Here is a 26,505-nt window from a genome sequence, read left to right as displayed (position 1 = left end):
CCAGAGAATTAAAAAGGAGGGAGAAGACACAAACTGGTATAACTGGTATAACTTTGATACAAAATTACACAAAGACAGCAAGGAGAAAGAAAAACTAAAGGTCAATACTGCTGATAAACATTTACGTAAAATCCCTAAACAAAATGTTAGGAAATAAAATCAAGCATGTAAATACACATATAAAAACACATACATACGTGTGTGTGTGTGTATGTTTATAGATGTATCATGATCAAGTAGGCTTTATAGCAGAAATGCAAAACAGGTTTAACAATGAGAAAATCTGTAATATAATTCATTATTCTCGTTAAGAGATTTAAAAAGCAAAGCTATATTAACGTCTCAATAGGTGCAGAAAACGTAAACAAACGATAAACCCCTTGGAAGACTACGAATAGACAGAAACTCCTTAATGTGAAGGAGAATACTGTGAAATTTATTTGACTTTTAGTTTTCGGTTTCTTTCCTGCATTTGCATTTTCTCTTCTCTCTCACTGGAGGGCTGGAAGGCTGACAACTACATTTCCCATGTTCCCTTGCTGTGGTTTGGTTCAGTTCTGTCAGTAGGAGACAATGGTAGGGATTTAAAAGGTGGCAAAGGGAGAGAATCCATTTGTTTTCTTCTGCAGCAGCCTCTAGCAGCAGAAATAGCTGTGCTGCAGCTGCTCAGAAGCACAGACTTCCTGGGCTTGGAGTGACACCATTTTTCACTTTTTTGCCCCTTCGCCTTTTCAATAATTTTGTAATTAATTCCCCGAGCTAACTTTCCTGTTTGAAATACTTAAGTGGTTTACATTTTCAAAAATTGGTTAATAATTGAAATAGGTATCCAGTAAACTGCAACAAACATCATTATGAGTGGTGAAACAGTAGAAAAATTTCCTTTGAAGACAAGTACAGGACAAAGATGCCTGCCCTTAATGCTTTCCAGTGAACATTGTACTGGAAGCCTTAGATTCAGCAATAGGACAAGCCCAAAGGAAATTACGTGAAATTAAAAGGAGGCGACAGAATTGTCATTAGAACAAGTAGGATGCTCAGCAACCTTCTAGTGCTTCTGGGTACTAGATCATTAAATAAAATCAATACCATGCTTATAAATGATATTGGAAAGGTTTTATTTCTTAAATGAAAAGAAAGGATATTCAAAGAAAACATGGTAAAATGATAGTGTTAAATCTTGGCTCTGTGTACATAGATAGATACCTGTTACAGTTTTCTTTCTTCTTTTTTTTGAGACAAGGTCTTGCTCTCTCACCCAGGCTGGAGTGCAGTGGCGTAATCTTGACTCACTGCAACCTCTATCTGCCAGGCTCAAGTGATCTTCCCACCTCAGCTCCCTGAGTAGCTGGGACTACAGGCTCGTGCCACCATGCCTGGCTAATTTTTGTATTCTTAATAGAGATGGGGTTTCCCCATGTTGCCTAGGCTGGTCTCAAACTCCTGGGCTCAGGAGATCCACCCACCTTGGCCTCCCAAAGTGCTGGGATTATAGGCATGAACCACTATGCCCGGCCTTTCTCTCTTCTTTATTTAAAAACAAACAAACAACCTACTTTAGGTCAGAGCTCCAAGTTTTCTTAAATTGCTAAAAAAACAATTACTGAGTAAATTAGCCAGGTGCAGTGGCACCTGCCCATAGTCTCAGCTACTTGGGAGGCTGAGGCGGGAGAATTGCTTGAGCCCAAGAGCTCAAGACCATCTCAGGCAACACAGTGAGACTCCCTTCTCAATTAAAATAATAATAATAATAATAACAAAAATAAAATTACATAGTAAATTAAATTACAGGCTACAGGAAGAAATTGTATAGGGTTAATTAATGTTCAGTTTATATTAAATAAAAGAAAAATAGGCTGGGTGCAGCGGCTCATGCCTGTAATCCTAGAACTTTGGGAGGCCGGGGTGGGAGGATCACTTAAGTCCATGAGTTTGAGATCAGTCTGGACAACATAGCAAGAACCCGGTCTCTAAAAACACACATACACACACACACACACACACCCCATAAGGTAATTATAAGTCTATGTAGTTTTTTAAATTTCTAGGAATAAGAGCCTGGTTCTCTCCATGAGAATGAGTTGATTTTGCTCCACATAGTAGCATTCTGGGACTTCAGAAACTTCAGGATATACTTCTGAAAGAACCTCAGGATTGTATTAGTCTGCTCCAGCTGCCACAACAAAATACCACACACTGGATGGCTTAAACAGCAGAAATTAATTTTCTCAGAGTTCTAGAAGCTAGAAGTCCAAGATCAAGATTCTAGCCAATTTGGTTTCTGGTGAGAGCTGTCTTCCTGGCTTGCAGACAGCTGCCTTCCTGCTGTGTCCTCACATGGCCTTCCTTGGTGCATGTGCTCAAGGGAGCGAGTTAGCAAACTCTCTGTTGTTTCTTCTTATAAACCCATCCTTATGGTCACATAACCTCAATCACTTCCTCAGCGGCCCCTTACCAAATAGAGCCACACTGGGAATTAGGGCCTCAACGTGTGAATTTGAGGGGGACACAAACATTCTGTCCATGATGAGGATATACACCCTAAAAGACGGTAAGGAGCTAAAGCTGCTGGTATTTGCACTATAGGAAAAAATAATGTAATTTTAATTACTTTTAGAGTCATGTGTCTTTTATTGCAGGGAACAGAGCCTTGAGTAACTCACATAAAGGATATAAATCTCACAGAAGTCAAAGACTGAAGCCAGAATTCCAATGGACTTCATGGGAAATTGAAAGCCATCAGGACCAGAGTTGCTCTGTGTTTACTCTTCATTTTCTCTCTCTCTCTGTCTCTCTTTCTTTCTTGAGACAAGGTCTTGCTCTGTTGTTCAGGCTGGAGTGCAGTGGCACAATCACAGCTCACTGTAGCCTCAACTTCCTGGGCTCAAGCTATCCTCCTACCACAGCCTCCTGAGTAGCTGGGACTACAGGTACCTACCACCACACCTGGATAATTTTTTTTTTTTTAAACAGGGTCTTGCTCTGTCTCCCAGGCTGGAGTGCAGTGGTGCAATCTCAGCTCACTGCAACCTCCACCTCCCAGGTTCAAGCGATTCTCATGTCTCAGCCTCTCAAGTAGCTGGGATTACAGGTGCACACCACCATGCCTGGCTATTTTTTGTATTTTTAGTAGAGATGGAGTTTCGCCAAGGTCTCTACTAACCATGGACAGGGTCACACTGGTCTCTAACTCCTAATCTCAAGTGATCTGCCTGCCTTGGCCTCCCAAAGTGCTGGGATTACAGGCATGAGCCACTACGCCCAGCCTCCGGATGATTTTTGTATTTTTTTGTAGAGACAGGATTTTGCCATGTTGCCCAGGCAGGTCTCGAACTCCTGCACTCAAGAGATCTGCCCACCTTGGCCTCCCAAAGTGCTCAGATTACAGGCGTGAGCCACTGCACCCGGCTAAATTTCCTTTTTTAAACTTCTTTATATCACCTCCAATTCTAGAATTCTGGAAGTTATTGAACTATTCCATATTTGAAAGCCACTGGATTTCAATAATGCAAATAAACAGAACTTTTCATTTTTATACTTGGTAAGAAATGTTGCCAAAGGATGATTAAATGTGTCAAAAATAAAATAAAATTCTATAAATTAATGTTCAATTTTAGTTTTATAAAACAAATCCACTCAATCTGACATTGAATCATGATCTACCAAATACAGAATTTATTTATTTATTAGTTTGTATTTTAGTAGAGATGGGGTTTCACCATGTTGGCCAGGGTGGTCTAGAACTCCTGACCTCAAGTGATCCACCTGCCTGAGTCTCCCAAAGTGCTGAGATTACAGGCGTGAGCCACTGTACCTCGCCAACCAAATACATAATTTAAATTTAACAGATGTAAAGTCTTTCTTCCTTATAAGACTGCATCTTGTAATTATTATATTATTATTTTAGAGACAGGGTTTTACTCTGTCTCCCAGGCTGCTGGAGTGCATTGGCATAATCATAGCTCACTGTAAACTTGAACTCCTGGGTTCAAGCGACCCTCCCACTTTGGCCTCCCAAAGTGCTAAGATTACAGGCGTGAGTCATCACCCAGCTTTGTAATTTCTTTTAAAATGTAATGAATATTAATGATGTGATGGTGTTCCCTCTGGACTGGCCAGCTGCTGAACTGACCAGGTCATTGGTCTTCTTTATTTTATATTTATGCCTAACTATATGTAGCTAGAATCATATTAGTAACTCAGATAAGCTCTAAAATAGTCTTACTTAGTAATTGTATGAGTTAGGGTCTGATCAGGGAAGCAAACCAGTGAGAGCATTTATTTGGTAAGTAGAGGCAGTTGTGGTAGCTTTCATTTGGCCTTTCTACTATAATAACCTTCACTCCAAGAGTAAGGAAACCAATGCAGGGGTACTGGTAGCAGCTGAGTAAGTCTATTCCAACTAAACATGCCAGAATTGGATAAATAACCACAGGGTGAGTTCAACAACCTACTGAACTTGCTGTGAAGCCAATCACAGCCAAAACTTCAATAATCACCTGATCTTCATTCATAAGCCCCTACTCTGGCTGGTGGACCATAGCAGTGCTTTGGTCCTCTAGGAATTAGTGCCAGTTTAAAGCCAGTGTTCTGTAATCTCTACAAAGTTTGGCTATTCCACTTTCCCCAATGCATATCACCCTGGTAAATGAATGACTGCAGGCCCCTTTAGGGAAGGTGAGGAGGGAGATTTATGACATAAACTTTTGGCTATGTATCAGGATTATTCCTTCAGGAACTTGGCCTCCTCTTTATTCAAGGGTCTCTAAATTTGTGAATTGGTTCAAGTGTAGGAATTTGTTAAGGGGCCAAGACTATTGTGTAATTAAAGGCAGACTTCTGCTTATCAAACCTAGAGCTTTCCTGCTTATTCAAATCATACTACATACAAATGATACTAAATTGCTATACTAAAGTGAGACTTCAGTAGACTGTCCACCTAATTCAGACTTGAGACAACCATGAGCAATTAGCTAACACCAAAGATCTCTGCAAGACAATCGTTTCTGGTTACTACTTCGCTTCGCCACCAATTGTGTCAACCATACCCATCCTGTCTTTGGCAATTAAACAGGGCCAGTTGATCCTTGCTACCCCAGGACCAATTATCCTTCGGTTCCAGGTTTCAGTGAACAGCCATGGAAATGGTTAAAGCCACTTTCAGTTTCTTGAGCTAACACATCAAATCAAGAATCTCTGCTTCATGTACCCATATCAATAAATTTGGCCTGATCCTATTTTAAATTCCTTCCACCCTGATCCAACACTCTTGGGATGCCAAACATGCTCCACACATTTTTATCAATCACAATTGGTAAGATCTTACCTTTTTTTTTGGTGTATTTAGTTCCTTCTCATAGGTCACACTTGGTAACTGACCTCCTGAGGCCTGCTGTGATTTAAATCTGGTTGTAGGTCTAGAAACAATGAGAGATAGTAGGGATAGGTCCTGAGGAGGATTTGTCTCTTACAAAGTCACTCTTCCAGGTTCTTCATGCAAGGGGAGACTGACTTTCTCAGGCAGGGAAGTAGGGCAAGCAAAGGAGCCTTGGCGGAACATAGAGGTCAATGACCAAGCTTCATTCAAATCTTTCTATAGACTCCTCATACCAATTTCCAAAGTCCCACTTCTTCCCAATCAATGTTGTACTTGAACAAAAGTGGTCCTGTGGGGTTGTAAATTCAAATTGCCTTGTAATTCAATCACCCACAGGATTAGCCTCTGTGTTTGTTTTTCAGAAATCTTGACCTTGCTACTGTATGAGACAGTTTCTTTTAGGACAGTCATAAACAAGTATGTAGTTCTGAATGTCCCTATAACTCCCTGGCTTGTAGGTATGCATAAAATCACCTTAATATTTAGGCCTGAAATCCCGTTAGTTTGAAAGCTCTCACACAAATAACTGTACAACTCTAGACTTCTTTCAAGGTTCTCTCCTATGGACACCTCTCCAGGGTTTTTAGAGGTTGTTACATAGTGCCATGAATCAAGATAAGCCACTGTGTGTAATGTTCCTTTGCTTTGCTCTGGGCTTCCCCTGGCTCTGGGCCACCACTTCGATTTCAACCAGGCTGCTGCTCTCCTCTGAGCTTGGCTCAGGGCTCCACCTAAGCCACTGTTCACACGGCGGCCACTGCTTACCCTCTCTGCCTGCCATGCCCACCATAGCTGCTTCATGTGGACCCCCCATTCCCTGTCCTCCAGTCTGCTGCTTCTGCCTCTAGGTCCCCTGCTGGGCACCCCCACATGGGCTGCTGCTGGCCCGATGCCTTCACTCTACCCAGATGCTGCTTCTGCTTGTCCTGCTGCCTTGTCCTACTCCCTTGCGTGACCTTCCGCTTTGGCTCCTGCATCTGCTGCGGTCACCCTTTTCGCTGTGGCCATTCAGCACGCTTCACTCTTAAAAGAGGCAATGTTGAGCCTCTTGTAAGAATTTTGACTTTCGTTCTGAGTAAAATGGGAAGTTATTGCAGGACTTTGAACAGATGAATGATAGCAGCTGTCTTACATTTATAAAGCTCACTCTGGCTGCTGTTTTGAGAATGGACTATGGAGTTTAAATTAGAGGAAGAGAGATAGGGAGGAGGTTATTGGGTTAGGCCAGGTGAGAAAGGATGGTGGTTCAGAACAGGGCAGTAACCAAGGAAGTGGTGGGTGGTCAGATACTGCATGTATTTGAAGGTAGAACCCAACAGGAACTCTTGACAGACTGGATGTGAGATGTGGCAGAGAGAGAAGATTCATAGCTAACTCTAAGACTTTTGACCTGAGCAGATGAAAGGATGCAGTTACCATGAAGGCTGCAGATGAGGTAGGTTAGAAAAGTAAGATCTGGAATTCTCTATGAGATCTATTCAGTTTGAGATACCCAGTAGATATTCGAGTGGAGATGTTGACTAGATAGTTAGATATGTGAGTCAGGAGTTCAAGAGAGAGGCTTGAGTTGGAGAAATACATTTATGAGTTGTCAGATTAGAGGTGGCATTTATGGCCCAGGAAACAGATGAGATTTTTAAGAAAGTGAGTGTGGAGAGAGAAGAAAAACAGGCTCAGGACAGAGCCTGGGCATTCCAACACTGAGAGGTTAGACAGTAAAGGCCAAATCAGCCAGATACTGAGAAGAAACAGAAGAAAACCAAGAGGGTATGCTGTCCTGGCAACCAAGTGTAGAAGGTGAAATCAGGAGGAGGGAATGATCAGTGTCATAAAATGCTGCTGGTCAGGTAAGATGAGGACTCAGGATTGACCCTTGGAATGATCAACATGGAGGACACTTGCTGGCTTTGATAATAGTTTTGGTGGAGTCATGTGGGCGAAAGCCTTATTGGGGCCAGTTCAAGACAGAGTGGTAAAGGAAAAGTTGAGGACAGAATTTACAGATGGCTATTAAGAAGTTTAGCTATTAAAAAATTGGGCAGTAGATAGAGGGGAAAGTAGTCAAAAAGGGTTTTTTGTTCATTTTATTAAAGATGCTACAAATAATGGCATTGTAGTAGGCTGATGGAAATGATTTAGTGAAGGGTAAAAAATTGGGCTAGGGAGCAGGAACTATTGGAGCAATGTCCTTTACTGGGTGAGAGGAATTAGGATCTAGTAAATAAACAGAACTGAAATAGGCTTTAAAACAGAACAGAAATAGTTCATATATGGTAACAAGTAATTTGGGTGGAGTTTTTATTTTATGTAGAAAATCTCATTTTTTGATCTGAGTTGTGATATTGATCACAAGAAAGCAACAGTGTTTGTCGAATCAATGATGACAGCTTCAAACTTGGCAGCTGTGCCCCCCCAGACATCTTCCCAGTACTCATCCTGCAGAAACATGCCTTATCCCAAAAGCAAAGGTCAAGGGCCAGACGACTGAAAACACGCTCCAGGTATTTTTAGGGGAAAGCCAGAGAAGGGGCATTCCTGATGGTCTGAAGATGCTCCATATTAGATTAAAATGTCTGGTGGGACTAGAGGAAAGAAAGAAACAATTATGTTTTATAGTCACTTGAGTTCCATATAGGATTGGAAAGGAAATGAAAAAAGGGGAGAAAACAATTTTCTATTTTTAAGTAAATGGATAGGATGATGATGAGTCAAATTAGCTAAGAAACAGTGCTTGGAAGTAGGGGAGAAAGTAATCTGCTATTTTAAGAAAATGGATGGGGTGCCAATGATTTAATTACATTAGCTAAGAAGCCAGTCAGCATTTATTATACCTTTCAGGGTGAGAGGGCTGGAGACTTGAATCTAGGACAAAGCTGAAAGCTTGGCAGCAGGAGCAGAGTCAGAAGCAAAGCCTGGAGTAAGTGGCAGGATTAAGGTAGCAAATGATATTGTCATTGTATCTGTCTTTCTATGGGAATCACTGGGAATGGTATTGAGAAGCGAAGGGTGCCATGCCCTCCACTCACATCCCTCTTCTGTGTCCACACCAATGCATATCTCACTGTTAAAGAAGACGCTGAGATAAAACAACTGCATAAGGAGCAGATAGTGTGCCATCTGAGGCCAAAACAAGATTGCAGGGAACTCAGCTGACAACATACTTGCAGCAGAAATACAAAAGCAAGTGCAGCAGCATGGGAGAGTCTCCACCTCCATTCATTTTATGTTTGTTTAAAATTTCATTTAGTAAAGTCTTAGTTTCTTTGGTTCAATGTCATTATCAAATAATGCAAAGAATAGCTAACATGTTCAGTGCTTATAATGTGCCAGGTACTGTTCTAAGTAGTTCAAATATATTAATTAATTTCAGGTAGGGACTATTATTCATTCTCCCTTTATAGATGAGGAAACTGAAGGACAGAGGAAGCTGGGGGTCAGCCCAGGCAGTCTTGTAGCAAAAGCCTATGCTTTTAACCAGTATATAAAAATCTATCTCAGGACTTAGAGACTTTTGGATGGCCAAGAACTCCTTACTGACTTCCTGCGTGCTTGTGAAAAATCCATCTCATCTTTGCATTATGAGATTCCATCCCAAATTAGTAAAATTTGAGTGAAAATTTCTTGTCATCACAGATATATTAAAGTAGAAACACTTAGCTACTCTTTCTTATGAATTCAAACAATTTCTGAAACACCCATGTGAGCATTATGTAATGATGAGTCAGAGCTGTCTGAAAGGTTTGGGAGTGATTTCTTATTCACATTGCTAATTGTTTAATTATGCTAAAATTATATTGACTAAATATTCTTCATATATTATTTAAATGATTTCTGACTTCAGGTATACATATGAATCAATGGTAACTTGCTATATTCTTCTCAATACCAACATTTAACAATTAACAAAATATTAAATTTGTGCAATTCACCTATGGAAAAGAGCTAATGGGAAGTGGGAAAAGGGAGAGGAAAAACTGCTGTAAATGAAGGTGAAAAAATGAGAAAGAAGAATTCAATTTTGTAAGTAAGTGTTAGAAATCGTTTGTTGAGGAGAAAAAAAATGAAACAAATAAGTCAGATACTCTGTTAGGCATGAAGCTTCTCCATCCTGAAATAGAAGTAGTGTGAAAAAGCTTAACTTTTTGGAAAAAAAAGAATGGTTATTCTAGAGCCACTTATTTTGTTTTGTTTTTTTTCACTGATAATGTGCTCACACAAGAGAATATTACATTGTGAATTCTGAGGGTGGGGTCACATTTCTCACTTTTTTTTTGGTATTTTGTATAGTAGCTAATGCTGTGCTGCTTTGCATACAGGAGAGTGTTGATGAACTTTGATTTGACTGGAAGACAGAATAGATGAGCAGAACATTTAAAGCAGGGGTGTCCAATCTTTTGGCTTCCCTGGGCCACATTGGAAGAGTAAGAATTGTCTTGAGCCACACGTAAAATACGCTAACACTAATGATAGCTGATGAGCTAAAAAAAACAAAAAAAATCGCAAAAAAATCTCATAATGTTTTATGAAAGTTTACGAATTTGTGTTGGGCGGTATTCAAAGTCATCCTGTGCTGCATGTGGCCGTGGGCTGCAGGTTGGACAAGTTTGATTTAAAGTCTCTGGTGAGGCTGGGCGTCTGTAATCTTAGCACTCTGGCAGGCCAAGGCGGGTGGCTCACATGAGGTCAGGAGTTTGAGACCAGCCTGGTCAACATGGTGAAACCCCATCTCTATTAATAATACAAAATATTAGCCGAGTGTGGTGGTGGGTGCCTGTAGTCCCAGCTACTTGAGAGGCTGAGGCAGGATAATCGCTTGAACCCAGGAGGTGGAGGCTTCAGTGAGCCAAGATCGCGCCACCGCACTTTAGCCTAGGCGGCAGGGTGAAACTCCATCTCAAAAAAAAAAAAAAAAAAAAAGTTTCTGGTGAGGCACTCCTATAGACATTTTGGTTTGGCAGACACACAGATGAGTATGTAGGACTTGGAAATGTGGTCAAATGTGCACAGACACACGCACATTCTACTGAACTGTGCTCTAGTAATCAGGCCATAGCATCATAGCATACTTGTCAGGAAAATAATACCTGGTGAATGGCTCATCCTGAGTACAATTCCAGTAACAGTTCTGCCTTGATTTATTTTGTGATCGCAAACAATGTACTATCTTCTGTCATTCTAGCTTGTTTTCTACATCTATAATGGAATATTCTATCAAGGTACCCTAAAGTCACTTAGCTAACTATGATGCTGCAGATGAAAATAAGTGTTATATGCTGCTTGCTTAGAAATATTTTCTGGCCAGGAGCGCCGGCTCATGCCTGTAATCCTAGCACTTTGGGAAGCTGAGGTGGGCGGATCATGAGGTCAGGAGATGGAGACCATCCTGGCTAACACGGTGAAACCCCTTCTCTACTAAAAACACAAAAAATTAGCCAGGCCTGGTGGCAGACGCCTGTAGTCCCAGCTACTCTGGAGGCTGAGGCAGGAGAATCGCTTGAACCGGGAGACGGAGGTTGCAGTGAGCCGAGATGGTGCCACGGCACTCTAGCCTGGGTGACAGAGCCTCCATCTCAAAAACAAACAAACAAACAAAAATCTGAGATAAAGGTCAAAAGTATTTTTAAAACAGGGTTATTCTTAAAACAATGGCATAATTAAATGTAAGCATATGACCACAGCATTATGCGCTGACAACCTACATGTATAAAAATTCAGTGTTTCTCAGTAATCCCTGATCAAACATATTGGCATGAAATATAGAGGAATTAGAGTGATTACAAGCAGAAGTAATCAAAATCTTATTCCAAAAGATATCTATATTACAGTTGCTGTGGCAACCCACAACTTTTTTTGTTTGTTTGTTTGAGACAGGTTCTTGCTCTGTTGCCCAGGCTGGAGTGCAGTGGTGCAATCATGGCTCACTGCAACTTCTGCCCCCTGGGCTCAAGTGATTCTCCCATCTTAGCCTCCTAACTAGCCAGGACCACAGGTACATTCCACCACACCCAGCTAATTTTTAAATTTGTAGTAAAGATGGGGTTTTGCCATGTTTCTCAGGCTGGTCTTGAACTCCTGAGCTCGAGCAATTTGGCTGCCTCTTCCTCCCAAAGCGTTGGGATTATAGGAGTGGGCCACCATGCCTCGCCTCTTTTTCTGCATTGTGTATCAAAGCCACAACATGATGTTTTTGTAAGTGATGTTATAGCAGCCCAAGTTCTGAGTACAATAGTTAATGACTCATCTCATTGAATTGTGTTTTTCAATCTTACTTGTTCACTATCATAGAGGGAAGTATTAAAGCCTTACAGTTCCTAGAAAAAATGGCCAGACTTTATTTTGAGTTTAAAGGGTCAGAATTTTATTATTCTGAAAAGGATATTGAGGTACATTGAGAATAAGCAACAAATGTGGGCTTATATATAAGCTGTCATGACTTAAATGGTTATTGATGATTTTTAAATCTTTAAATATTACAGGATTGTAGGCTTATCACTTACTTGTGCAATCTATACCATTATCAATAACAAAAATGCTTTTCCCCAACTATGTAATATGTTGAAGTCACTATGTCAAGATCACAAGGTATAACAACCTAACATAAATTACATTTTATTTTAAAATAAAAATTTTCTCATAGCATAACATTTTTAGTACAACATTTTCTTATAACAAATAAAAGCAGACAAATCACAAGTGTATGAGCTCAGTGAATGCTCACAATTGCATAACCTCCACTTAGATCAAAATATAGACTATTGCTAGCACCCTAGTAATTCCTTGTTCTTTTTCGTAATCATTATCTGTCTTTTTTCAAATTTATCCACTATCTTGGCTTCTAAGACATAGATTGGCTTTAGCCTTTTAAAATATAAACATTTTAATTAAAGTGTAACAAATATACAAAAAGCACACAAATCATAAGCACACAACCAACAAATTTTCATAAACTGAACATCTATATCTAACCAGCACCCAGATGAAAAACCAGAACATTATCAGCATCCCAGAAGGGGATCCCCCTCCTGTCCCCATCAGGTGATTTCCTCCCCCACAACAAGGATAACCGCTATCTTGATTTATAACATTATGTATCAATTTTACCTGTTTTCAAACTTTCATTCTCATTGCTGTATAGTATCTCATGGTATGAATATATCATTTACTCTTTCTACTGTATTAGTCATGTGAGTTGTTTCGTTTGGGCTAATACAAATAGTAACGTTGTGAACATTTTTGTGCATGTCTTTCAGTGGACATCATTCCATACCTCAGAGTGCAAGTGCTGAGTCATAGGATATGTATATGTCCAGCTTTAGTATATACTACCAAGCATAGTTCCAAAGTTGTACCAATTTGTATTCCTATCAGCAGCATGTGAAAATTCCAAGTGCTCCATATCCTTGCCAACCCTTGGTATTATTTGTTATTTTAGTCATTTTGGGGGGCATGTAGTGATATTGCATTGTAGTTTTATTTTCCATTCTCATGATGATTAATATCATTGAACACCTTCTCATGGGTTTATTGGCCAATTAGATATCCCCTTCTGTGAGGTGTCTACTCAAGTCTTATGCTCATTTTTCTTTTTCTTTCCTTCTTCTTCCTCTTTTTTTTTTTTTTTTTTTTTTTTTTGAGACAGGGTCTTCCTTTCACCCAGCCTGGAGTGCAGTGGCATGATTCATGTCTCATTGCAGCCTTGACCTCCCCAACTCAAGTGATCCTCCTACCTCAGCCTCCCAAGTAGCTGGGACTACAGGCATGCACCACCCTGCCTTGGCTAATTTTTGCAATTTTTGTAGGGACAGGGTTTCGCCATGTTGCCCAGGCTGGTCTCCAACTCCTCAGCTTAAGCAATCCACCCGCCTCGGCCTCTCAAAGTGCTGAGATTACAGGTGTAAGCCACTGTGCCCAGCTTCATTTTTCTAATGTATGTCTTTGTATGTTATTTGTTGGAAGTATTTATACATTCTGGACACAAATCAAATATATGTATCACAAATATCTTTTTCCATTCTAGAGCTTGCCTATTCATTTTCTTATTGGTGTCTTTGGCAAACAGAGGTTATTAAGTTTAATGTAGTTCAACTGATCAATTTTTTCCCTTATAGTTAATGCTTTTTTGTGTCATAGATGGGAACTCTTTGCCTACCCCAAAGTCATGAAGATATTTTCCCATGTTTTCCTTTAAAAGTTTTATTGTTTTCTCTTTTATGTTTAGATCTACATACCATTCAAAATGGATTTTTGTGAGACATGGTCCAATATTTTTTCCCATGTTGATGTCCTATTCACTCAGTACTGCTTGTTGAAAAGACATCTTTTCTAAATCATGCTTTTGAGACAAGCCTATATGAGAGGCACTTTCAGAAAACATAAGCCTTTAAAAGCAGAATTATGTATAATTATGTGCCAAATTTGGAATGCTCTAAATTGCCAATACAGATAGCATAGGAAAATTAATTTCTTTGTTTCTAGACCAGGGATCAGCAGACTTTTTATGTAAAGAGATAGATAGTAAATAATTTAGGCTTTGTGGGCCATATAGTCTCTGTCACAACTACTCAACTGTGTTGCTGTAGCAAGAAAGTAGCCAAAGAAAGTAGCCATAGACAATACGAAAATAATGGGCATACTTATATTCCAATCAAACTTTATTTACAAAAACAGGTGGAAGACTAGATTTGGTCAAAGTCCTGCTGTAGTCTGCCACCAAAATTATCAAATAATTATGCATTTGTCTATTTCCTTGCATCAGTGAAAATCTGGTACAAGAATAGATCTCAGGCAGCTCCCTGGCCTGATCCTGCTTGATGATTATTCAATGGAATTGATATTGATTCACCCAGTCTAAGCTACCTTGGCTCTTTTTTAAGTATCTATGGTAAGACTGAGTGAATCAATATCAACTTCTTCAGTGAAGCCTTCCTCAGGTAGTCGTGTGGTGAGAGTCTTCAGGATGGTTTGGAAGGATTAATGTAGTATAAACTTCCCTTTATGGATGGAAGGGAATAGATTTCTTGAAGGAGTTGACTGGACAATCCCCCACACCCAGGTCATTTTATTGGCAGCTTGACATCTTTGTGGGGACCTGAAGGTTAGGGATGTTTGCACCCAGGATTGGAAAAACTGTGACATCCATTGCTCTGTGTGTAGATGAGCCGTGTCCTCTAGCTAAATTAAAGGAAACTGTATCCCTGTATCCTCACCCTGTGTCAATGGCCTCTTTCTGTCAATCTTTTCACAAACCCTTATGACAGCTACACTTTTAGTTATAGACAATAATGTATTTTTTTTTTTTTTTGAGATAGGTTCTCATTCTGTTGTCCAGGCTAGAGTTCAGTGGTGTGACCACAGCTCGTTGCAGCCTGGACCTCCTGGGCTCAGGCAATCCTTCCATCTCAGCCTCCCAAGTATCTGGGACTACAGGCACACACCACCATGCCCGGCTAATATTTTTTGTATTTTGTTTTGTAGAGACAGGTCTCTCTATACTGCCCAGGCTGGTCTCAAACTCCTGAGCTTAAGTGGTCCACTCACCTCGGCCTCCCAAAGTGCTGGGATTACAGGCGTGAGCTACTGTGCTGGGCCTAGACTATCACTTTTATTTTAAGGGAATGTCAGAAATTGGCCTAAGCCATAAACCAATCAGGAGTCAGGAAAAACTACCAAGTGGTTTAAACACTGAGCATTTTCCTCCTCTGAAAATGTTCTTTGTGTACTTCTTGATCTGTTATTACCAGGTGAACACTATCAGTTTTGTTACGGGTCTAAACAGAAAAGCGAATTTATAAATGAATTTTGCTGAGAGTTTTCTACTTCAGCTTCCCTCATTTATTGTCACATTTCCAATAGCAATTTATATATCTTAATTAACCATCATAATTTTTAAAAGACAGTTTAAAGCATCACTTCAAGAGCAGTGAGAAAGTAATTAAATCTTATTACTTAAGTAGTTAATTCTTTAATAAATTAGAGGATTGTATAGATAACACAGTGAACATCTTGGTTGCCAAACATTCCTCTAAATCTTTTCTGGAAACTTCTCCACTGAGTTCCTTTTCTAGATACAGGTTTTTGAATGAGAGGTCGTTCTCTTGATTTAAACAAGGCCAATGAACTCTGTTCTCAGACAACACAGAATTCAGATAAAGAGATTTTAGCTTGAGTGTGGCTGCTCTACTGAGCAGAGGAGTTGAAAACTCAGGAGCGACTGTCAGTAGCTGTTTTCATCATGTAAACTAAAAAACAGACTAAGGTGGACTGCAGCAATAGTGAAGAATGACAAAAGAGCAGAGTTAGGGGGTGAAGGGCATCCCTAGACTGCTCATAGCATTCCAGATGGTTCTGTCAGCCCAGCTCCAACACGTAGGTCTACAAGACACAGATTTATTCTTTAAACCAATTCCTCCATTCTTTTCTCTCTCTCTTTTCTTTTTAAGGCTAGCTAAAACGAGTATCTGTTACTTGCAATTAAAATAATTCTAACTAATGCATCATCTAGTCCAGACTTCTCATTTTACAGGAAAAGAAACAGAAGCCCAGGAATGATCAATGCTTTGTTCAGAGACCTATTTTCAGCGACACAGCTGTGACTAGAATTCAGTCTCCTTCTCCCTCTTTGGTGGACTTTTCTCCGGGTGATGCTAGACTGACATTTATTTAATGAACTCACCTTGAATCTCAGCTTGGAATTAGTTCTTTTTGAATGGATTTGTCATTTTTCTTTTGGTTTGAGTAGGTAACAGACTGTCCCTGAGGTCCTTACTGACCAGAAGAGAAACACTCAGCTTTACAGTTTTGCTTCTCTTGCTTCAGCAATTTGAGCTAATTATGGAAAAGCCTTATTTGGTATAGTGAATTCTGTGCACTATCCAGATGTCCCCTTCAGAAACAGGCGTTTATTTCCCTAGCTCCTGAGAGTGTTGGCTGCAGAAGCTGACAGCTATGGCTCTTTCTAAGAGTTGCCCCACTGATGGGAATGGTCTCACCAAGGTTACGTCTCTTCCCTGGGGCAGGCCTGCCCTCAATGCCAGGGAACAAAAGCCTGGTCCCCTTGCCTCAAATCAGAACAATTCTGAAGACTATTTCAGCTCCAGGCCCCCACTGCAGCTGCATTGAAATTCAACTACTCCCTCCAATCTTGCTTCCCTCCCTTCCTGAGAGGACTCCCTAATTTAAAGCTCCTGTGTATAAATCTCTACATCAGTCTGTTTCTCTGGGAATCCTATCTAAAACAGTAGACTTTTTACTGTTCCATTGCCAGAGTAAAAGATAAGAGGGAAAAAAAAAGGCTACATAGAGCAGTTTGTGGCAGGAAGCCTAACATCCCTCAAAGTACTCCTCCCTCACAAACAAAATCCTGTGTTTCTCTTTCCAATTTATATATTTTTAATTTTTTTTCTTCTGGAGATATGGTCTCACTGTGTTGCCCAGGCTGGAATGCAGTGACTATTCTCAGATGTGATCACAGCTCACTGTGGACTTGAACTCCCTGGGCTCAAGGAATCAGCCTCCTGAGTAGCTAGGACTACAGGCACATGTCACCACACTCATCTCCAATTGACATTTTTTAAAATGGTGTTAGGTGTGACTTATTTCATACCTGGTTATTTCTTTAAGACACTAAAAATACATCATACTGTGTTTTTATTATATTTTACAAAGCTTGTTCTAATACATTATTTTTATATTTTTAAAACACTGTATTTAGTTGCTAATTAGCACTAGTTTCATTGCAATTGCCTACTTCCTTGCTGGTCTTCCACCCTAGACTGTCTTGTCTTTGAATCACTAGCACCTATCTTTGAGACTGACCTTGGGCAAGTACTCAGTTAATCTTGGTTGAATAAATGGAGAGATTGCATTCAGTCGAAATTGGGGAAAAGATTATAGCAGAAAAAAAAGCCCTAAAGGCCCAAATCAGGTTTCATTGAGTAAGATTTCTTATCCTCAGAAGACTAGAGATATTAACAATGAATTGCCAGAAAGACATATTAGAAACTTGCTTTCTTCAAAAAGAATCAGTATCCAGGCTGGGTGCAGTGGTTCATGCCTGTAATCCCAGAACTTTACGAGGCTGAAGTGGGAGAATCACTTGAGGTCAGGAGTTCAAGACCAGACTAGGCAACATAGTGAGACCCTGTCTCTACAAAACTAAAAGAAAAATTACCCAGGTGTGGTGGTGTGCACCTGTAGTCCCAGCTACTTGGGAGGCTGAGGCAGGAGGATCACTTGAGCCCAGGAGGTTAAGGCCGCAGTGAGCCACGACTGTGCCACTGCACTCCACCCTGAGTGACAGAGCAATGCCCTGTCTCAAAATAATAATAACAATAATAAAGAAAATAAAAAGAAAAAAATAATTGGTATCTGGAATTCTGAGTTTGGCAACATGTAGACTAAGTTAATAGAACCCTACCCACAACAAAATTATGTATGAGATTTAATTTTAATTTCCTCCAATATTTTATTTTGAAAAACTTCAAAGCTAGAGTAAAGTTAAAAGTTGGAGAACAAAAAAGAGCTTTCCCCCCTTTTCCCTCTCTCTCTTTCTTTGAGTATCTTTATGAACTAATGGATTATTATTATTATGTTTATATTTTTTTGAGATGGGAGTTTCGCTCTTGTTGCCCAGGCTGGAGTGCAATGGCACGATCTCGGCTCACTGCAACCTCTGCCTCCTGGGTTCAAGTGATTCTCCTGCCTCAGCCTCCCGAGTAGTAGCTGGGATTACAGGCATGTACCACCATGCCTGGCTAATTTTGCACTTTTAGTAGAGACGGGGTTTCACCATATTGGTCAGGCTGGTCTTGAACTCCTGACCTCAGATGATCCACCCACCTTGGCCTTCCAAAGTGCTGGGATTATAGGTGTGAGCCACCACGCCCAGCCGGATTAGTATTTTTTTTTATACAATGTGCTGGTCTATCATGGTCATTATTATTTTTGATGCATAAATTGTCCCATGTTTGATCAGCAAGTCTTCCTTCAATCTGACCTCCGTGTCCTTTTAATATGACCCCACTAATCTTTTGTTATTTCTTTGTATTCTGGCACGTACTACATGGCTGAACTCACAAGAAAGGAAATCCCCATATGCCAGAAAGAAAAGAGATCTGAAAGCCAAAGTGGTGTGTAACTGTACACTGACACTGATGTAGTCCTGGAGGTAATTAGGGAACTTAGAAATAAACCCTAACAGCTACACATATCCGTAAGTGGTGAGTGTAGCAGAGAGTAGAACTAAGTTTTTGGCTTGGTGTAAAGCTAGGACCTGTAAGTGCCATGAAAGGGGAATGAGAAACTCTACCCATAAGCCTAAGGACAGCAAGGTTCCAGGGACTTTGGGTAGGGGAAAAAAATCACTGGTGAGAGATAAAAATTGCCACACCATGGCGAGCACAGTAGCTCACGCCTGTAATCCCAGCACTTTGGGAGGCCAAGGCGGGTGGATCACCTGAGGTCAGGAGTTCGAGACCAGCCTGACCAATACAGTAAAACCCCGTCTCTGCTAAAAATACAAAAATTAGCTGGGCGTGGTGGCAGGCTCCTGTAGTCCCAGCTACTCAGGAGGCTGAGACAGGAGAATCGCTTGAACCCAAGAGGCAGAGGTTGCAGTGAGCCAAGATCACGCCACTGCACTCCAGCCTGTGTGACAGAGTGACACTCCGTCTCAAAACAAAAAAAAAAACACAGAAAAAACCCTGCCACACATGTGGTGATTTAAATTATTTAAATTTAATTAAATAAATTTATTTTACTTTACTTTTTATTTATTTTTTTGAGATAGGGTCTCACTCTGTCACCCAGGCTGAAGTCCAGTGGGGCCATCATGGCTCACTGCAGCCTCCACCTCCCTGGGCTCAAATGATCCTCCCACCTCAGCCCCCCGGTAGCGGGGATTACAGTCACGTGCCACCGAGCCCGGCTCATTTTTAAATTTTTTTTGTAGACATGGGGTTTTGCCATGTTGCCCAGGCTGGTCTTGAAATCCTGGGCTCAAGCAATCCTCCTGCCTCGTCCTCCAAAAGTTCTGGGATTACAGGCATGAGCCACTGCACCAGGCAATTTAATTTTAAATGATTTGTGTGGTATGGAAATCTCCAAGATACCCTCAGGGTGCCTAGCAAAGGCATGCACAAAATCTATTTGGAGGGACGTTCCCACAATCCACAACTCAATGTATCTTCATAGAATTAACAATTGCCATTCAAGATGTACCCACAATAAAAAATGACAGGACACATGAGGAAAGAATGTGAGGTGAACAAAGAGGAGTATTGACCATGTAGTACTTGATAGGTTAGGACATTCTGAAAGAAAGCATAAAATTAGAATCTTTAAATGGTGAAATAAATGAGGAACCAAAATTAAACAAATCACTGCGAAAAAGGAACAATGAATTTTCCTAACAACTTATTTCTAATAATGTAGCAATTAAAAAATAAAATTAAATGAGATTTATGAAATTAAATGAGAAATACATGGGGTGGATAAACAGCTGATTAGACACAACTGAGGAGAGTAGTGAATTACAGCAGGTACCAAATTTGTGAAATTAAGTAAATTAACCAGAATGAAGCACAATGAGAGGTGCCTAGCAAGAATTCTTGTATGAAAGAATAGAGATGGCAGGGCGCGGTGGCTCACATCTGTAATCCCAGCACTTTGGGAGGCCGAGGAGGGCGGATCACTTGAGATCAGGAATTCAAGATGGCCTAGCCTACATGGCAAAACCTCATCTCTACTAAAAATACACAAATTAGCTGGGCGTGATGGTGCACACCTGTAGTCCCAGCTACTCAGGAGGCTGAGGCAGGAGAATCACTTGAACTGGGAGGCAGAGGTTGCAGTGAGCTGAGATCCCACCTCTGCACTCCAGCCTGGGCAAGAGAGTGAGAATCCATCTCACAAAAAAAAAAAAAAAAAAAAAAAAAAAAAAAAAAAAAAAGACTAGAGAGTTTTTGTGAGGTAGTATTTGAAAATGGATGAGAAATTTCTAGAATTGATGCACAACATAAATCCTCAGTAAGATGAAGTAGACCAAGTGTTGAGTGGGATAAATAAAAATAAAACCTCTACCTAGAATACCAAAGAAAAGACAAAAATCTTACAAGCAATCATAAAGTAAAGGTGGATTAGCCGAAAGGATTTGCAAAGAGATAATAGACTTTTCAGCAGCAAAATGAGAGGGTAAAAGATAATGCAATATTATCTGTGAAGTGTTAAAGGAAAATAAAGCCTATGTGGAATTCTATACCAAACTATTATTCAGGAGTAAGGGTGAAGATAAATATTTTTAGGGACAGTTTCACTGAAAGAACTATTAAGAATGTACTTCAAGAAGGAGGAAATTGAATTCAAAAAGGAAGAAGGATTCAAGAAGCAGTGGTGAACAAAGAAAATGTTGAATGTGTAATTATATTTTAGTAAGCATTTAGTGTAAAGTGAAAAGTTAATGACTAATAGAAGGAAGTGGTTAAAAGCAAGGTGGAACTAAATTTAAGGAGATTGACAAATATGTTAAAATAAATTGCCTCCAGCACCTCTGTATCAGTCTGTTCGCGTTGCTATAAGGGAATACCGGAGGCTGGGTAATTCATAAAGAAAAGAGGTTTAATTGGCTCACCATTCTGCAGGCTGTACAAGCATGACACCAGCATCTGCTCCACTTCTGATGAGGCCTCATGAAAGAAGATGAAGAGGGAGCCGGCTTATCACAGGGCAAGAGCAGGAGCAACAGAGATGGGGAGACGTGCCAAGCTGTTTTAAACAATTAGGTCTCTCATGAACTACCAGAGCGAGAACACACTCATCACCAGGGTGATGGTGCTAAGCCATGCATGAGGGATCCATGCCTGTGATCCAAACACCTCCTACCAGTCCCCACCTCCAACAATGGGATTACATTTCAACATGAGATTTGAGGGTAGCAAATATCCAAACTATAACATCCTCTCCAAATTTCCTCACGCTCATTTTTAATTCCTCTCACCCACCTGTCCCCCTGCCCTCATCTCTTGGAAACCACTGTTCTGCTTTCTGTCACTGTTGAGACAGGTAGGCGGGTTGGTTCCGTTTTACTGTGGTCTGGAGAAAAAGAACAAAAGCCCCTTGCTTAAGTGCTAGCTTACCTCTCAGCCAATTAGTAACAAAACGCCTAAGAAACTATTAAAAACAACTTCCTTCCTCAGGGAGCTAGGGACTTCCCCAGGGCTCTGCATGTGCAGTTAGACATCATCTCCAACCTACAGTTACCCCTTCCTCATTTCAGTGCTAACAATCACACCCAGGGCATGAAGATTTAAAATGCTAATGCTACATAGGATGTATGAAGAAGCATGTAGAGCCACTGTGCAAGTGCTAGAAAAAACCCTCCCATACATGCCCTGACCCAACCCTTCCCTAGAGAGGGATCATTAAAACTGATCCACACGCTACCCTCAGGAGGCAGCCCATTCCTTTTGCTTTCATGGTGCTGGCTTCTTGTGCACAAGCTGAATAAAGTTTCCTTTGCTGCCATGTTTGGTGATCTCTCTTGATTTCTATACTGGGGGATTGCAAGAATCCAGGGCACCTGCCAGTAACACTATGAATTAGTTTGTAGTTTCTAAAATTTCATATAAATGGGAGTCATACAATATACATACACCTTTCTTTTTTGGTCTGGTTTCTTTCACTCAGGATAAATATCTTGAGATTCATCCATGACATTGCATGTAGCTACTGCCGTTTCTTTTTATTCCTCAGAAGTATTCCATGGTTTGGATTTGTATGGATATATCACAATTTATCCCTTCATCTGTTGATGATATTTGGGTTGTTTCCAGTTTCTGGCCATTTCAAATAAAGCTACTATAAATAAATCTTTGTATAGAAAATTATTTCATTTTTCTTAGGTAAATACTAGGAGTAGAAAATTTGGATTATATGTGAGGTATGTGTTTAACTTTTTAAGAAACTGAACAGCCGGGCACGGTGACTTACGCCTGTAATCCCAGCACTTTAGGAGGCCAAGGTGGGCAGATCATGAGGTCAGGAGTTCGAGACCAGCCTGGCCAACATGGCGAAACTCTGTCTCTACTAAAAATACAAAAAATAAAAATAAAAATAAAAATTAGCCTGGTGTGGTGGCATGCACCTGTAATCCCAGCTACTCAAGAGGCTGAGGCAGGAGAATTGCTTAAACCCGGGAGGTGGAGGTTGCAGTGACCTGAGATTGTGCCACTGCACTTCAGCCTGGGTGACAAAGCAAGACTCTGTCTCAGAAGAAAAAAAAAAAAAAGGAAAGAAGGTGAACAGTTTTCCAAAGTTGTTCTGCTATTTTACATTCCCATCATCAATTTATGAAAATTCCAGGCCGGGCGTGGTGGCTCATGCGTGTAATTTGAGCACTTTGGGAGGCCGAGGCAGATGGATCACTTGAGGTCAGGAGTTTGAGATGAGTCTGGACAATATGGTGAAACCCATCTTTACTAAAAATACAAAAATTAGCCAGATGTGGTGACATATGCCTGTAATCCCAGCTACTAAGGAGGCTGAGGCATAAGACTTGCCAACATTTGGTATGGTCAGCCATTCTAATATTGGCCATTCTAATAGGTATATAGTAGTATTTCATTGTAATTTTTAATTTCCAGTGACTAATGATGTTGAACAACTTTTCATATGCTTATTTTCCACTTAAGTATCTTTTTGGAGGAAGTGTCTGTTCAAATATTTATCTATTTTTAAAATTGGGTTGTTTTCTTATTATTGAAAGTTCTTTATATATTGTGGGTAAAAGTTATCAGATACACAATTTATAAATATTTTCTCAAAGTCTGTGGCTTGTGTTTTCATTCTCTTAATAGTTACTTTTACAGAGCAAAAGATTTTTATGAAGTTCAGTTTTTTAAAAATATATTATGCTTTTAGCATTGTATCTAAAAAATCTTTTCCTAAAAAAGGTCACAAAGATTTTTCTCGTTTACTTCAAGCAGTTTTGTAGTTTTAGATGTGAAAGGAAAATATCTTAGGCCCCCAAAATCACTAAGCTAAAGCGAAAATTCAAGCTGGGAACTGCTTAGAGCAAACCTGCCTCCCATCCTATTCAAAGTCATCCCTCTGCTCACTCAGATAAATGCATATCTGATTGCCTCTTTTGGAAAGGCTAATCAGAAACTCAAAAGAATGCTGCCTTTGTCTCTCATGGATTGATGTCTCATGTCTCCCTAAAATGTATAAAACCAAGTTTTGTCCTGACTACCTTGGGCACATAGCATCAGGACTTCCTGAGGCTGTGTCATGAGCATGCATCCTCAACCTTGGCAAAATAAACTTTTTAAATTAACTGAGACCTGTCTCAAATTTTGGGGGTTCACATAGGTTTTACATTTAGTTCTAAATATTGATTTTTATTTAATTTTGGGGTATGGTATGAGGTATGGATCAAAGTTTTTTTGGATATGGAGACCTAATTTTAATCTTTGTTATGACTGATTTAGCTATTTATGGACTTTTATTATTCCTCATACATTTTTTAGTTTTACTAGTTCCTTAAATCTTACTGGAATTTTAATTGCAATTACAGTCAATGTAGAGATTAATTTGGGGGAAAATCAACATGAGCCTTCAGAGTCTCTCCAGTTGTTTCACTGAAACTGTCTTGCCAAAGTCATCAGTTACCTCCATGTTGCTAAATCCAACAGGCAAGTTTTAATCTAAATCTTACTTGGCCTCTCAGTAGCATTTGGCAAAGGGTATCATTTCCTCTTCAATGAAACTTGGTTTCCAGGACTCTATACCAGAGATTAGCCAACTTTTTCTGTAAAGGGCCAGATAGCAACTCTAAACTTTGAGGACCTTATAATCTCTTTTGCAATTACTCAACTCTGCCTGTACTGACTACAGTGTGAAAACAGCCATAGACAATATGTAAACAAATAAAAGGCAGCAAGTCAGATTTGGTCTCTGTGAGCTATAGTTTGCCAACTTTTGCTCTATATTCTCCTCGTTTTAATCCTATCTTTCATTCATCCTTACCTTACCTTTTCTGTCTCTTGTGTTTTTTGCTCCTTGTTCCCTTAATCTGTTAACATCAGAGCACCCCAGGACCTACTTTTTGACCTTTCTTCTCATCTATAATAGATTGTTGATGATATCACCCAATGTCATGATTTTAAGTATTTTATCTATGCTAATAAATCTGAAATTTATATCTCCAGCTCAGATCACGTACTGAACTCCAGATGTTATATCCAATGTCCTTTTAACATCTCCACTTCGATATCTAATAAACATCTCAATCAAGACATGTCCAGAACTCCTCTGTCTTAACAAACCTACTCTGTTTTCAACATAGTTATTAGTCAAGGTCTCCAGAGAAAGAGAATCAATAGGATATATGTATATTTATACCTATGTATTGACTGATAGAGGAAATCCATTAAAGCTATTGGCTCACACAGTTACAGAAGCTAAGAAGTTTAACAGTCTTCCATGTGCAAGTTGAAGAACCAGGAAAACTGGTGGCGTAATTTAGCTTGAGTCCAAAGGCCTGAGAACTGGGAGCTGACAGTGTAAGTCCTGGTCTTAGCCTGAAAGCCTGAGAACCAGGAGCAGTGATATCAGTAGATAGATGTCTTAGTTCAAGCAGAGAGAGCAAATTTGACCATCCTCATCCGTTTGATTCTAGTCTGGACTTCAAAAACTTGGATGATGCCCACCCACATTGGTGAGAGTGACATTCTTTACTGAGACTACCAAGTGAAATGCTAATCTCTTCTAGAAACACCCTCACAGACACCACAGAAATAATATTTACCAGCTATATGGGCATCCCTTAGCCCAGTCAAGTTTATCATAAACTAAAAGACAAGCCACATATTGGAAAAAGATAATTAACAAAGGACTAGTATCCAGAATATATAAAGGATTGGTTAGAAAAAGCCAGACAACCCAACAGAGAAAAGAAGACAAAAGATAGAGACACACATTCATAATGGGAAGCCATAATGGCCAATAAACATATGACAAGATGATCTGCCTCCCCAGTAATTAAGAAATGCAAATTAAAACAATATACCATTTTATATCCATTAGTTTGACAATGAGAAAAATCATACATAACAGTGAGGATGTGGGGAAATGGGACCTTTCACACACTGTCGATTGGAATGTAAACTGGTACAACTATTTTAAAGAGCAATTTAGAAATTTCTGGAAAAGCTGAATATGCACATACGCTAGGACTCAACAGTTCTGTTCCTTGGTGTATGTCCAGGTAAACTTTTTCATGGGTGTAAAAATCTATGTGCCAGAGTTTTTTGCAAATTGGTTTGCAACATAAAAAAACTGGAGACAATACGATCACTCATCAACGGAGACATGAATAAACAAACTTGTTTATTCTTACAAATGGAATAAAACATAAAAGACCTGAATTCATGCCAAATTATGGCTAAATCACCAAAACCTAATGTATGATGAAAAGTTGCAGAATACATGGAGCATAACGCCATTCGTTTACATTTTAAAATCACAAAACAACTGTTTTTTGAATACATACACATTTGGTAAAAGTATAAACACAAGTATGGGAATGATATCCACAAACTATAAAACAGTAATTATCCTGGAGAGAGAGGAGAAAGAGAAGGGTGGGGTTTAGCTTTATAAGATTTTATGAGTTAGACCTTTAAACAAATATGGCAAAATGTAACAACTATCAAACGTGGGAATTAGGTTCACATTTTCTAATATTTAAAATATTTTATAGTTAATTTTATATTAAAAATCACTAGTAGCTTATTGTCTTTTAACACTTACATGTTGATATACTCACTGTAAACAATATTTAAACGTGCAGGAGTAAATAGAATAAAAGTTCTCACTTACTGCTTCCTTCCCTAAATCTCTTTTCCTTCCCGATTAAGATTTATCATGTATCGTTTCTACCCATTTGTACATATATATGCAAATATGTACACAAAAATAGTTTTCTTGTATATAAGTGAATTTCTAGCAACACCTGCTTACACACACACACACACACACACAATGAGTATCCGTTTTCTGAAATGCTTGGGATCAGAAGTGTTTCAGATTTCATTTTTTTTTTGTATTTTGGATTATTTGCATTATATACTTAC

The 26,505-nt window shown here is 39.6% G+C and overlaps 1 protein-coding gene across 6 annotated transcripts in view; it reads right to left on the bottom strand.

The window, feature by feature from the left end:
• CDC42SE2 (CDC42 small effector 2) overlaps positions 1-21,405 on the bottom strand; it is a 191,629-nt gene extending 170,224 nt beyond the window's left edge. For 3 of the 6 annotated variants that reach the window (XM_063810622.1, XM_063810612.1, XM_063810617.1), the window contains exon 1: positions 21,003-21,141. The gene's annotated coding sequence lies outside the window, so the exon portion shown is untranslated. Of the gene's footprint in view, positions 1-5,326; positions 5,418-21,002 lie in introns of all 6 variants that reach the window. The other 3 variants (XM_063810623.1, XM_063810618.1, XM_063810613.1) reach the window with 2 other exon arrangements.
• Between the last annotated feature and the right edge of the window lie 5,100 nt (positions 21,406-26,505).

This window comes from Pan troglodytes, chromosome 4, assembly GCF_028858775.2.
Source record: "Pan troglodytes isolate AG18354 chromosome 4, NHGRI_mPanTro3-v2.0_pri, whole genome shotgun sequence".
NCBI lineage: Eukaryota > Metazoa > Chordata > Mammalia > Primates > Hominidae > Pan > Pan troglodytes.
This window is presented reverse-complemented; position numbering and strand designations above follow the sequence as displayed.